Below are 15,121 nucleotides of genomic sequence, written 5' to 3'. Positions count from 1 at the left end.
AGAAGAATGGTAAATGCAAAACATAATTTGAAACTTAGTTTTTACCTTTATTTGAATGAATCAATCTTGATTCTCCCAGATCAACTCCTGAGTTACTCACTCAGAGAATCATCAGCATTGAGAGTGAGATGAAGGCGATGAGGAGCTCAACAGCAGCCCTGTATGAACTGTGCTCGTGCCCTGGGTGATGGGACTAGTCAGCGAGTGGAGGAGATGAGCCTTGATGTGTGTGCCACTATGGAGGAACTCCTCTCTCTCTCGAAAGAAAAAATGAAGAGGAGACATTTCGGAATAGTGTGGTATGTTAATAGTGAACTATCCGTGAAATGCCAAAAAAGTGTTAGAATTAAGTTAAATAACAAAAGTTATTACCATTTTGAAAATGTATTCCATCTTGTAGACACACCATTTAAGTCTTGTTGGAGGTCCAAACCCTGGGGAAAACACCCGTAGGGTGATGCGGGCACTGGCCTCCTACAGTGTCTGGAAGGAGTTTAGTCTGAAGGGGAAGAAAGGGAAGAGCAAGTCCTATATGTTAGTGACACAAAAAACATGTATTACCAGTACTTTTTTAACCATTGCTGCATAGTTAAGGAATTTAATATTACAGAGGCAGTGATGATGTCCAATCCTAGAATCCAGCAAGCAACAGTGGAGGACATTGTGGCAGACACACTTAAGCTCCAGCAAGCTGTCAGAATGTAAGCTCCTTTGGTGCAGTTTTCTATAAAATAGTTATTATATTCTAATTACATAATTAAAAAAAAAAGGGAGATTACATGTTTGTCAGGAACCAATCAGACACCACATCCTTCACAACACAACGATCACTCTCACCAGAATTCTAATCACCTGCACCTGTTCACAATCAATAGCCTCTGAATAAAAACACTCACCACAGCTTCATTCACCGTCAAGCCTCCAACAGGAACAGACCATTTCCCGCTGTCTACCAAAGTCTATCTCCTCGTCATCGCCGACCAAGTAACGTATACTCACCTGTGTATTACTGACCTCTGCATTCCTGTTCCACTGTCTTCAGACATCCTACCCGAGTCCTGGTTTCCTGCATTTCCTGTCTGGATCCCTGTTCCCTAGAATCCTGTATTTTCCTGAGTCCCTGTGTTCACGCCGAGTTGTCTCATCCACGACGACACCTGAAAGAGAAAAGACACAAGTATGAATGATCTGTGACCGCTTGACATCCAATTAACCTGAAGAGGACCTGCTCACCTGTTATCTGCCCCGCACGTAGAGACCCTCACCGCATCTGCACCTGAACTCTGAGAATACTCACCTATGCACTTGTGTCACGTTCAATAAAGCTGTGTTTGGATTCACTTACCTCTGTCTCCTTGCCTGTATCCTGACAGAAGGCTTGACCAACTACCGCTATGGATCCAACACAACTGCCAATCGATGCGGCGAGTTCGTGTCCTCAGCCCACCGCCACTTCCGCGAACCCCACTTCCACGCTAGTATGCATTGCTAGCCCCGCTTCCCGACCAGCGCCCTTCTCTGGCCGGGCGGAGGATTGCAATGGCTTCATATTGCAGTGTTCGCTCATCTTTGACCAGCAACCTCATCAATTCCCCACAGATCGTTCGCGAATCTCTTTCATCATCAAGCAGTTATCTGGAACAGCATTGAGATGGGCTGAATCGCTGTGGGCACAGGAGACTGAGGTTATCAGGTCACTACAAAATTTCATAAATCATTTCAAGGAAGTTTTCGGCCAACCAGTCAGTGATTCCACCATCAGTGATAAGTTAATTCAACTCCGTCAAGGAAAAAGACCCGTTTCAGAGTACTCCATTGAATTCCGGACTCTGGCTTCAGTGAGCGGTTGGAACGAAAAGGCTCTCTTGGCTGTTTATCGCGGCGGACTAAATCCTGCACTTCGTCTCCAAATGGCGATCTATGATGATAATCTGGGACTAGAGAAATTCATACAGCAAACTCTCCGTGTTCATCAACGATCTCAGAGCTGCTATCGAGATGCTCGACTTTCTCATGTCACATCCCCTCATGTCCTCGCAAACCATGAGTCTGAAAAACCCCCTGAGGAAATGCAAGTCGATGCTCATCGACTCACCCAAGCTGAACGCTCTCGTCGCAGAGAAATGAAGTTATGTCTGTACTGTGGTGGTAAAGGTCATTTTCGATTTTCATGTCTCTTTCGGCCACCTCAGATGACGGTAAGCTCCGTTCTGGATCACCACGATGTATCGACCCCGCTCACTATCTCTGTAACCTTGAAAATCCTAAATTCCCATGTATCTGCAACAGCCATCGTCGATTCCGGATCAGCGGGGAACTTCATATCAGGACGGCTCAGCGAGAAACTTAACCTCAGGAAGGTACATTCCCAAGCCATATTCCATCCATGGAGTGACCGGCGAACCCATTAACAAGGGGTATGTGACATCTCAAATAACACCCATCCAGTTGTCTATTGAAAAGCTTCACCATGAAATGTTCGAACCTTTCATTCTACAAAATAGCCAAACAGACATCATCCTCGGCCGTCCATGGCTAATCCGTCACCAACCTACCATTAATTGGCAGTCCGGCAAGATAATCAGTTGGGGATGTCATTGCTCGCTTAAGAAAAGCACACACTCTGCTCCCCCAGCCACGGAACCTAAGAAAGTGCTCACTGTGAGTTCCACCTCCATCGAGAGTCCCACGGAGAATCTGTCCACAAATATTCCCTCTTGTTATTCCTCGTTCTCTGACATATTTAACCCTGTTACTGCCTCCAACTTGCCACCCCATAGACCATGGGATTGCGCCATTGATCTGGTCCCCGATGCATCGATTCCTAAGGGAAAAATCTACTCACTCTCCATTCCTGAGCAAGAATCTATGCGGAAATACATAGAGGAAGCGTTACAACAGGGTTACATTCGTCCCTCTACATCCCCTGCGGCCGCTAGTTTCTTTTTTGTTGCCAAAAAGGATGGAGGGTTAAGACCTTGTATCGATTACAGAGCCCTGAACCAAATCACTGTCAAATTCAGTTACCCACTACCTCTCATCCCAGCAGCCCTCGAACAGCTCAGAGAAGCCAAGATCTTCACCAAATTGGATCTGAGGAGTGCATACAATCTGGTCAGAATCAGAGAAGGGGATGAGTGGAAAACTGCTTTCATCACGCCTTCAGGGCACTATGAATACCTGGTCATGCCGTATGGGTTGGTAAACGCTCCCTCCGTTTTCCAGAGTTTCATGGACGAGGTACTCCGAGACTACCTGGGGCAATTTGTGTTGGTGTATATTGATGATATTCTGATTTATTCCAAGAACCCTGTTGAACACCAACATCATGTGGCCCTGGTACTCCAGAGACTCAGAGAGTTTACCTTGTTTCTAAAGGCAGAGAAGTGTACGTTTCACCAGACTAACGTCGAATTCCTGGGATACCAACTCAGTGAAAGAGGTGTAGAAATGGATAAGCGAAAGACCGAAGCCATCATGTCCTGGCCCACTCCACAGTCGGTGAAAGAGCTCCAGAGGTTCCTCGGTTTTGCAAATTTTTACCGACGGTTCATACACCGATACAATTTCTTGACAGCTCCTCTGACCTCCCTGTTAAAGGGAAAACCGAAGGTGTTACTTTGGACCCCAGAAGCAGAGCGTGGTTTTAACTCCCTCAATGCCGCTTTCACCACTGCACCCTTGCTCCACCATCCAGATCCAGAGAAGGTATTTGTGGTGGAGGTAGATGCCTCCACTACCGGGGTGGGAGGAATTCTGTACCAGTACTCGGGTTCACCCTCCAAGACCATACCTTGCGCGTTCTTTTCCAAGAAATTATCTACGGCAGAGATCAACTACGACATTGGAAACCGGGAGCTTTTGGCTGTGAATCTTGCCTTGGAGGAATGGAGGCATTGGTTAGAGGGGGCGAAACATCCATTCCTAGTACTAACGGATCATAAGAATCTTCAGTACTTGAGAGATGCGAAAAGACTGAATCCACGTCAGGCCCGATGGGCATTGTTTTTCACCCGGTTCCATTTCAAGATTTCATATCGCCCAGGCTCCAAAAATACTAGAGCGGATGCCCTCTCATGCATCCATGCCCCAGAGATCCCGAGGGAGGAACCTGAGGCCATCCTGCCTGAGAAGTTGTTTGTCAACCCCATCCAGTGGGAGATCAACGAGCAATTATTGGAGCTGTCCCGACAACAACCTCGAGTTCCAGGATGTCCCCCCGAGAAGATTTACGTCCCAGAGGACTTCCGAAACTCTCTCATTGCTTCAGCACACTCCTCCGTAGGCACAGGTCATCCTGGCATAATCAAAACGTCCACAACTTTCCAACTCAAGTACTGGTGGCCCAATATGCAGCAAGACATCACCACGTTTATACAGGGTTGTATCCCATGTGCCATGTCCAAAGTCCCCAGGAATCTCCCTGTGGGTAAATTAGTACCGCTCCCAGTCCCACATAGGCCCTGGTCCCACATTGGGGTAGATTTCGTTACGGATCTACCAGCATCCGATGGAAACACCTGTATCCTTGTCGCCATCGATCGGTTCTCCAAAGCATGCAGACTAATCCCTCTGAAGGGACTCCCTACGGCCTTTGTCACTGCTGAACTTCTGATGGAGCATGTGTTTCGGAACTACGGCATCCCAGAGGACATCGTGTCTGACAGGGGACCCCAATTTATCTCCCGAGTTTGGCGAGCTTTTTTCACTCTCATGAACGTGACCGTAAGCCTGTCATCAGGGTACCATCCACAAACAAATGGCCGAACCGAACGGAAAATCCAAGATGTAGGACGTTTCCTGCGTACCTTCTGCCACTCCAACCAAAACATCTGGAGTCGTTATCTCATCTGGGCAGAGTACGCACAAAATTCCCTCAGACAGTCATCCACGCAACTAACTCCTTTCCAGTGTGTGTTGGGTTACCAACCTCCATTGTTTCCATGGTCCGGCGAACCCTCAGAAGTACCAGCAGTAAACAAGTGGTTTCAAGAAAGCGAAGGAGTGTGGAATCAAGCCCATCATCACCTTCAGCAAGCAGTGAATCGCCAACGGCATTTTGCAGATGCTCACCGCCGTCAGACTCCTGAATATCAACCCGGACAGTAAGTAAGTCTCCACTAAAGACATCCGTCTACGTCAACCTTGCCGCAAACTCAACCCCAGATACATCGGAGCTTTCCCCATCGTAAGACAAGTAAACCCAGTCACCTACCAACTCCGCCTACCTCCAGAACATCGAATCCATCCCACGTTTCACGTCTCCCTCCTGAAACCTCACCACCCACCTGTACCCAACTCAGCCACGGAACCAATCCCTGAGGATAACCCCCCGATACCGCCTATTGAACCAGAACCCATCTATTTGATAAAGGAAATATTGGACTCCCGACGTCGAGGTGTTCGGATTGAATATCTGATAGATTGGGAGGGGTATGGACCTGAAGAAAGATGTTGGGTACCCCGGAACGACGTCCTTGATCCCAATCTGCTCCGAGAATTTCACGCTCAATAACCTGACAAACCTGCACCACGGCCCAGAGGTAGACCACCACAACGTCGGGGTCCAAGATCCGCTGGCGCGGACTCTGGAGGGGGGGGGGGGGGGTAATGTCAGGAACCAATCAGACACCACACCCTTCACAACACAACGATCACTCTCACCAGAATTCTAATCACCTGCACCTGTTCACAATCAATAGCCTCTGAATAAAAACACTCACCACAGCTTCATTCACCGTCAAGCCTCCAACAGGAACAGACCATTTCCCGCTGTCTACCAAAGTCTATCTCCTCGTCATCGCCGACCAAGTAACGTATACTCACCTGTGTATTACTGACCTCTGCATTCCTGTTCCACTGTCTTCAGACATCCTACCCGAGTCCTGGTTTCCTGCATTTCCTGTCTGGATCCCTGTTCCCTAGAATCCTGTATTTTCCTGAGTCCCTGTGTTCACGCCGAGTTGTCTCATCCACGACGACACCTGAAAGAGAAAAGACAAGTATGAATGATCTGTGACCGCTTGACATCCAATTAACCTGAAGAGGACCTGCTCACCTGTTATCTGCCCCGCACGTAGAGACCCTCACCGCATCTGCACCTGAACTCTGAGAATACTCACCTATGCACTTGTGTCACGTTCAATAAAGCTGTGTTTGGATTCACTTACCTCTGTCTCCTTGCCTGTATCCTGACAATGTTCAGTTCACTTAGTACTTTTCTTTTACTAAAAGTAGAAACAATGTGAAGTTGACCGTTTAGTCACTGGTTTGATTTACTTAAAGTTGCACAAACAAAGAACATCTGACTGTACATGTGAGTGGAGCATTTCACAGTCTGTCGTTTAGGTCAGTTAGGCTTGGGGTAGGTTTGAATTTTAATTATTCCAATTCCGCTCATTCGAATCTAATTAACGGTAATTTAGGTAAAACAAAAGTTTGGATCTCGTGCTATAAGCTAACATGATTAGCGCATCTCACCTCGTCATAATTTACATATAGTTGACATCTGACAATCCTAACAACAAATAAAATATCAAAATGAAAAATATAATTCATGGTTACTCACATAGAGCGCAGCTGGAGTTTTTTCTTATATCGTTCAACAACTGCCGAACAACCGTCCTTCTTCATTTGGTGTAATGGCGGGTTGCGAACCAACATCAATAGGTGCATGTCGCCACCTACTGTCATGAAGTGTGAAGAGAACTGGTTCTCACGTAATCCCTATATCCGATTTTGTAATCCACTAATCCTAATAAACTCACTATTGCATTTATTTGTTTCCTGCATTTTAACCATTTAGTAAATACAATTACTGGATTTATAGTATATTTATAGTTATCTTACATGATTAATATAATGAAACCATCATATTTTAAATAAATTATATTGACCAGCTGAATCTAACATTTAATTTCAACAAACGTAAAAGTCAAATGAAAAAAATTATGTGCAATTAATTGTATAAAACTGAAATAGGCTACTTTTCATTTTGCAGCAGAAAGACCAGAGAAAATGTGTGCAGCAGCATGATGAAGATGATGAAACACTCCTACTTTTGGAAAACAAATAAGACTTTTTGATTTTTTTGTTGTTGAAATTTTCATATTTTCTTCCTTAAAGTAAGATCAAATTAATTAAAATTAATGTATATGCCAAATTTTCACTTCTCAATAACTTGTTAACATTTAATATATATATATGTTTAAAATTATATGTTAATTATTTATTATCTTGAGGTGGAGAATGTCATTAACTAACTGCTGATTATTAAATGATATAAATGTTTTCTAGTTGATTGATTCTCGAGGCACACATGTGTGTGACACATTGATGCATGCGGTGCATACACACAATAGTACAGGTAACACTGAATAAATGCTGATTAAATGTATGCAGTGTTTTTTTTTGTTGTTTTTACGTGGTATTTTGGTCGTTGTTACGACTAAAACGGTCCTTTGATGTTACCTCCTCAGAACATACCAGTTAGGCAATTGAGACGTAGGGCCTACTCATCACGTTCTTGCTGACGTACCACAATAACGTTGCCACGACGAATACAGGAATCACAAAGTTACGTGCTGGAACTTTATTTGGCACGTCGTTACGACGAATATGGGCCGGTCCTGTTACGTCTTCACAACGTAACTGTGTTAGCTGGGATATATGATAGCTAGCTAGTAAGTTAGTGTAGTTAGGTAATAAATGTTTTATATCCTTAAGTTTGTGATTAGTTTATTTATTTAATAAACCAACCAATCAATAAATCAATCTACATTCTGAATCTTGCAGGGCTTATAATTTCTGTGGGATGTTATCAATCCTACAGGACAGTATGTGGACAAACCTACAGGACTCAGCAACAGGCGCGTCTTAGACATGGGCATTCTGGGCTTCAGTCCCGGATGTTTTTTTTATAGCCCCGGATCTCAAAAAAATTTATTTATTGATAATTATTTATTTTTTTTAAATAAATTTGTATTTATTTAAAAAAACGAACGGGTCTTTTAATCTATCCTTCGGAATCATGTATTAAAGACGATTAAAATGTGTTCAAGCAGATCAAAGTTACTGTGGTTACAATAATATGCTTGCATTTAGAGTGCGCACCAGAGGAGAGAGAGAGAGAGAGAACCTGAAAGAGCCATTGGTTAAAGGGTAACTAAACACTAAAACAACTTTTTAAAGTTAATGATCTGTAAGAATGGAGCTTCATAAATGCTGTTCATTGATTCCAGTAAATTTTTTGACTTTTTGGTTTAAAGTGTTTTAATTCTACAATATATGGTGTAGAAACGTCTGCGTGCTGCCCTCTTCAGGTTGAACGGTGGCTACTGCAGTTGAATTTTTCTATTGGATGTTTGCGGTGGTTCGTGACGCAGCGGTTGTTGGTTGCGGGATGCGCATAAGCGCTGTGTGCCGCACTGTATTGGAGTATTTCATAATCATATAATACTTTTGCGCAATGAAAGATTATTAATAGCCTTTTTTGTTCTGTTCTGTCCTATCTATCATATGTTGCTGCCTCATTAAACAGCTGTGCAATACATTTAAATAATGTCTTAATTTTATAGTAGACTATACATAATAATTGATCTTTCTGATTTTTATCTTGTTTATCATGTATTTTACAACAATACAAAGAGCAATGTGTAACGTTTTACCAGATTTAGTGCTACACTTATTGTCTCTTTGTTCCCCACTAAATAATGTTTTTCACTAAATGTTCATATTTTATACAATTATTGTTTTTTCTAGACTAAATTTTACTGAGTTATCCACTAATCTAGTTTATAATATAATTTTTGTCAAAGGTAATGATCATATTTTTTTTGATTTGTTGTTTTTATTTATAATGAAGTTGTCTGTATTAAGTGGATGGTGTTTAACACAAAAGAGTGATTATCAGTTCAACACACAGAGTTATAGAAATTCTACTTGATTTTAAAAAAAAAAACTGCGCTGGTATCCGATCGGTATCGGTCGATACTCAAAATTTTTGGTATCGGATTGGATCGGTTCAGAAAAAATGGTATCGGGACATCCCTAATAATTTCTGGTAGGCTATATCTAAGTTACCCAGGAGCTCTGTTGACATAGGCTTAGCTTAGCTAGAGGGGTAATATCCTTCTCACCTTTTTCACCCCTGGCCCGTTTTCATGCCTGCTATAGTTCCTTTTCCAGACTTATACAAGCAGACTGTTGGAGTGATGTGTGTGTGTGTGTGTGTGCGTGTGTGTGTGTGTGTGTGTGTGTGTGTGTGTGTGTGTGTGTGTGTGTGTGTGTGTGTGTGTGTATAAATAGATATAGATAAATATAGATAGATAAATATCTATATACACAGTATATATATATATATATATATATATAGTTTTATATTAATTTTTTTAAATATTTCATATTCATGTATTATTTATTTGTGTTTCTGTGAATAGCTGTTACAATTCTACAAATAAAGCATTCTATCTTTTTACATATCATTTAAAATGCTACAAAAAATGCACAGAATGCAGGAAATGAAGTATTTAATGCCCAACGTTCCCTAGGGGAGGTCCCCCACACCCTCCATTGATGATATTATTGCTTATTATTATGTGCCTCTGAGTAGCTTAGTTACCAAAAGCGGGGGTGGGTGGTGCGGACTGGGCTAAGCCCCCAATGTATCAAGACCCTAGCAACGCCCCTGCTCAGCAATATCCTGTTCTGTAGGATTTTCATTCTGTCTTGCAGGATTCCTGCATTAACCCCGCACAGTGAGTGCAGGGTTTGAAAGGGTTTTATTCTAACTATCCCATTATGACATCGGCACGAATGCTATTGAGTCTCGCGCGGTCGTACTTTTTGGTCGTACAAAGTACATTGTGAAGGTGTAACCCATGTTAAATTTGGTACTAAAAAAATTAATAAATGGATAATATAATTGCATATTCTAATAGCTAAACTTTTAATAAAAAAGTTGAAACGATCTATTCATATCCATTGTGAATTAAATAAAAATAAATAAAAATAATATGCATTATGGTCTAGCACCGAACATGTGATATATTACGTGTACACGAGTTGCGTATGAAGTCAGCGGATGACACACGGAAATGCGAGAGACGCGCTGAACACGAGATGAGAGACGCGGTGAACACGAGATGAGAGTGATGCAGAAAGGATTAATAAGGTTTATATTGTTAAAATTCATTTAATAAGGTTATAAGCAACTTTATAATACTTTGTGGTTGATGATGATAAATCATTTTAGAATGGTGATTGCTGATTTAAGTGCGGATTCTAGCCGATTGTGAAGCTCCTTTGAATCTGAAGCGGGTGTTTAAAAAAAAAACTGTGAAACTCGGGATTTGGTGAGTTTATTTGTTTTATTTTCTATAATGGATGTATTTTATGTTATTATGCATATTATGCACGCTGTGAAGTCTATTTGCATATTTTCTGAATGTTAATATGATTTTTGAAATGTTGAGTAATATATTTTTGCTTAGCTATGAATGAATATTAATTTGCACATTGTCAATATGCCTGTGAGATATCACATGTTCGTCATGAAAGTGAAAATGTATGTTTAAACACTGTTTAAAGAGCAGAAAAGTTATAAAGAAATAATATCGAATGTTAATGACACTGTTTTGGTAAAACAGGTCAGGTTTACTGCTTCATTGGAAAATTCTCTCATGGATTTGAGATGGCGAGCCACCAAAATTGAATGCTGATTTCTGAGCCTGGGGAAAAGACACTTTTACTGTATCACAAGGTTTTCGTTGCGCCAGAGACATCAACTTCTTCAATTAGGAGGACTTTTCTTTTTTTTTTCTGTTTGGACCACTTCTTCGAACTGGTAGGATTGAACTGATTGTGCATTTACTCACTGGATCTCTTAAAGGATTCTTTTTTCTGGACAATATTCAAGAGACAATTCAAAGAAAGAGTTAAAACAAGAGTGTTGTTTATTGAATGTGGGTCACATGTAAATATTGAATTTCCTTTTACCATTTCAGTGTGATAAGAAGTTTCCGTTGGTCAAATTATGGTTATACACCATTTTACTTTGTTTAAGAGATTATTTGGTTTGTCTAACACGGTATAGGAAATTATAACACTAAAGGCAAAATAGAATTAGAACCCTAAACTCTAAAATAATAAAACAAAAAAAATACGGAACAATCTAATAAAAGTCTTACTAAAGATATATGTAAACAGAGATCAAATAGATAACATTTATTAAATTGTTTTAAGAAAAAAAGAAAAGGAATTTAAATCTTAAAGGAATTAGATAAGAAAACCCAAAGACAACAGAGAATTCATAATTTGTGTATAATTTTATGGTTTTGTTATCATTGCTGTTTAAAACTCTGTTCCATTTTATGTATATGACTGTTCAATTTACAATTACAAATACTTTCCTTACTTGATGTCTGTGATTCAGTTACTGCCAATATTCTGTTCTCCACTGACCTAGAAACTGGTCCATTGCTCCAACCTACGTTGAGGGCCCTTGTTACATAAACCTTGGCGAGCCAGCCAGGAGAACAGTGGTAGTAAATATATCCTGAATGGGTTCCTAAAAAAAAAAAAAAAAGAAGAGAAATCCGATTATACAAATTTGAGATCACGTCAGTCCTTAGAAACATGGATATTGTTGAAACTGAGAATGTTAAAGTTGCAAACTCCGTGATAGTTCGTGGGTTGACTGACACAGAGTGTGACGAAGACTTGGTTGAGTTTCTAAATAAGCACGGACACGTTAGTAGACATCTGAGAGTAGATGACCCAAAGTCGCCTTTTCACAGAGACGTTATTGTAGAATATGAAAGCTGTTCTGCCCTTGTAACTCTTGAGCCAGTGTTACCTTACACTTTCAGAAGCTCTCATAATGTCTCTTATGTCATATCACTCTTGTCAAGTGCCTACTTGCCAGCAGCAACCAAGCAAGCTACCGCCTGTTACTTTGCTGAGCTGCAGAAATTAGCTACAATTAGTGGAAAGACTTTTGAGGAACTTCTGCAAGAACAGTTATCTCAAGCCACTACGTCATGTGCTGAAATCGCAACAGATGAGAACTTACTAAAGCTTTCCTTGGGGACTGGCACTCCCACACATGATCCTCTTACCTCATTCAAGGAAGGGAAAAGTGCAGAAGGGTGTCAAAGCCCGGAGACCGTACGTTCAGTGGTCTTTGAAAAGAAAATGGCAGCTTTCGATGTGGCTGATGTAAATCCACCTGAGATCCAGCGTGTGGTAGTCGAACATCTAATAAAGAATGAGGGAACTTCCCACATGCATGCACCTTTCAGACTTAGAGTGTTCTCTGGGAAAATTCCACGTCCAACCACTGAAGTTGATTATGATGCCTGGAGAGGGAGTGTTGGACTGATTCTCCAAGATCCTTCTTTTTCCGATTTGCACCGATCCAGGAAAATATTAGACAGTTTATTACCTCCAGCATCGGAAATTGTGAGGCATCTGGGGGCCACAGCTCTACCTAATGCGTACCTTGATATTCTGGATTCCGCTTTTGATGCAGTTGAGGACGGAGATGATCTTTTTGCTAGATTCTTGAACCCATTGCAAAATACAGGTGAAAAGCCTTCCTTGTACCTACAGCGTTTACAAGCAGCTCTCTTAAAAGCAATAAAAAGAGGTGCCGTTTCCAATGCTGAGGCTGATAAACAGCTCTTGAAACAATTCTGTCGAGGCTGTTGGAATGACACGTTGATAACAAACCTCCAGCTCGAGGCTAAACGAGAGAGTCCACCTTCATTTTCTGAACTGCTTCTGCAGTTGCGCAGTGAAGAAAATCGACATTCCGCCAAAGAGAGCCGTATGCGTCAGCATCTGAATGTGCATCGACATAAAGTCAGCTCAAATGTTGTATCCACAAGCTCTTTTGACTTGGATAATGGTGCGGCATCAGAGGGGAGAGAGATTGCAGAACTAAGACGGCAAGTTACAAAACTTCAAAATCAGCTCAGTAAGCAGAAAGCAAAACAGACGGAGAGTGATGATGTGCTCCACTTGAAGAAACAGATTGCAGAACTTCAGAGTCAGTTCACAAAGCTTGGATCCCAAAAGCCTCAAAAGCAAAAAGACCGTGAGACCAAACAGGCTTACTTTAAGCCCACTGTTTCAGCTGTTGTCCCAAAGTCCCTAGATAGACCTGAGCCAGGTTATTGTTTCCGCTGTGGCGAAGATGGACATATTGTGTCTGGTTGCGAGAACGATCCAAACCCATCTTTAGTGAATGAGAAACGGAAGCAGCTGAGGGAACGGCAGAGTCTGTGGGACCGCCAACAGTGCCAAGGGGCCTCAGAGTCTTTAAACTGGAATTAGCCCCTGTAGCGAGACGTACAAGGGCTACCATATTCAAAACTAGTCTCAAAAGATCCACAGGAAGAAGGGGTAGTTCAGAGTTTTCCGACAGCAGAGGTCCGTTGGCCAGCCTCCCAAAGGGGCTGATAGGGGCCAAGTGTACAGCTCAAGTGTACATAGAAGGGAAACTATGTTCCTGCCTCCTGGACACAGGGTCGCAAGTGACGACAATCTCAAAATCCTATCATGAGCAAACTCTGCCTGAGCTAACTATAATCCCTTTGGAGAATCTGCTGGAAGTGGAGGCTGCGAATGGACAGGTAGTACCCTATTTGGGGTATGTAGAAATGAGGGTCGAGTTCCCTGAGGATTTTCTTGGGAGTACTGTAGAAGTGTCAACGCTTGCGCTGGTTATTCCTGATACAAGTGGTACTGCTCAGCCAAAAGTGCTCATAGGTACCAACACTTTAGACTTGGCATATGGGAAGCATCTTGAAGCCAATAACACTGTCTGCAAATTCATTCCATTTGGTTATAAGGCAGTAGTGAGAACAATTGAATATCGACGGAATCAGAGAGTAAACAGTAATGTAGGAGTTGTCAGACTCCCCACCGCTGATGCCACTATCGTACCTGCAGGGCAGAATCTTGTCATGGAGGGAGTTGTGAGTGTAAAAGGACAAGTGACGGATAGGTGGGTAGTCATGGAACCCCCCTCTCATTCCTCTGTTCCTGGAGGACTTTTAGTTGCAAGCTGTCTTCTTGACTTACCCAAGCATCCATCTCGTAAAGTCTCTGTAGTGCTTAAAAATGAGACTGAGCATGATATCACCATTCCTGGAAAGAGTGTAATTGCGGAAGTCCATGCCATACAGAGAGTAATTTCAAGTAAGAGCAATCCGAAGGGTGACGTGTCTTCCAATGGAGAAGAGAGATCTACTAAGGAACTCTGCTTTGATTTCGGCGACTCTCCACTAACCAAAGAATGGAAGGAGAGGATTTCCCAGAAGTTAAGGGACATGTCAGAAGTTTTTGCTATGCATGATTTCGATGTGGGGCGAACTGACAAGGTGAAGCACAGCATCAAGCTACATGACAATACTCCTTTTAAGCACAGGGCCCGACCCATACATCCTGATGACTTTGAAGCAGTTCGTCGACATCTGGAAGAGTTGCTTGAGGCTGGAATCATTCGGGAATCGGAATCATCCTTTTCGTCACCCATTGTGGTCGTCAAAAAGAAGAACGGCGATGTGAGGCTGTGTATCGACTACCGTAAATTGAACACACAGACCATAAAGGATGCTTATGCACTGCCGAATCTTGAAGAAGCCTTTTCGGCACTCCGTGGATCTAAGTGGTTTTCAGTGCTCGATCTTAAGTCTGGCTATTACCAGATTGAAGTTGAGGAAAAGGATAAGCCCAAAACCGCTTTTGTTTGTCCTCTTGGGTTCTGGGAGTTCAATCGAATGCCTCAGGGGATAACGAATGCTCCCAGTACATTTCAGCGCCTTATGGAAAAGTGTATGGGCGATATTAACCTCACTGAAGTTCTGGTATTCTTGGATGATTTAATCATATTTTCTGAGACACTAGAAGAACATGAAATCCGCCTTTTGCATGTCCTAAATCGCTTGAAAGAGTATGGATTGAAGCTTTCAGTAGAGAAGTGTAAATTTCTCCAGACATCTGTTAGGTATTTAGGACATATTGTGTCACAGAATGGCGTGGAAACCGATCCTCAAAAAATAGAAACTATTAAAACCTGGCCAAGTCCTAAAACTCTCAAAGAATTACGTTCCTTCTT

At 42.1% G+C, this 15,121-nt stretch overlaps 1 long non-coding RNA gene across 1 annotated transcript; it reads left to right on the top strand.

The window, feature by feature from the left end:
• Nucleotides 1-10,113: 10,113 nt before the first annotated feature.
• Nucleotides 10,114-10,732, top strand: LOC143719424 (uncharacterized). Its single transcript, XR_013196515.1, has 3 exons — nt 10,114-10,171; nt 10,253-10,352; nt 10,647-10,732. It is a non-coding gene; the product is annotated as an uncharacterized LOC143719424 (long non-coding RNA).
• Nucleotides 10,733-15,121: the final 4,389 nt, after the last annotated feature.

Source organism: Siphateles boraxobius, unplaced genomic scaffold, assembly GCF_051911475.1.
Source record: "Siphateles boraxobius isolate OS27281-9 unplaced genomic scaffold, OSU_SipBor_1 63, whole genome shotgun sequence".
Lineage (NCBI taxonomy): Eukaryota > Metazoa > Chordata > Actinopteri > Cypriniformes > Leuciscidae > Siphateles > Siphateles boraxobius.
The sequence above is the reverse complement of the archived record's forward strand: the minus strand, read 5'-3'. Positions and strand labels throughout refer to the sequence as shown.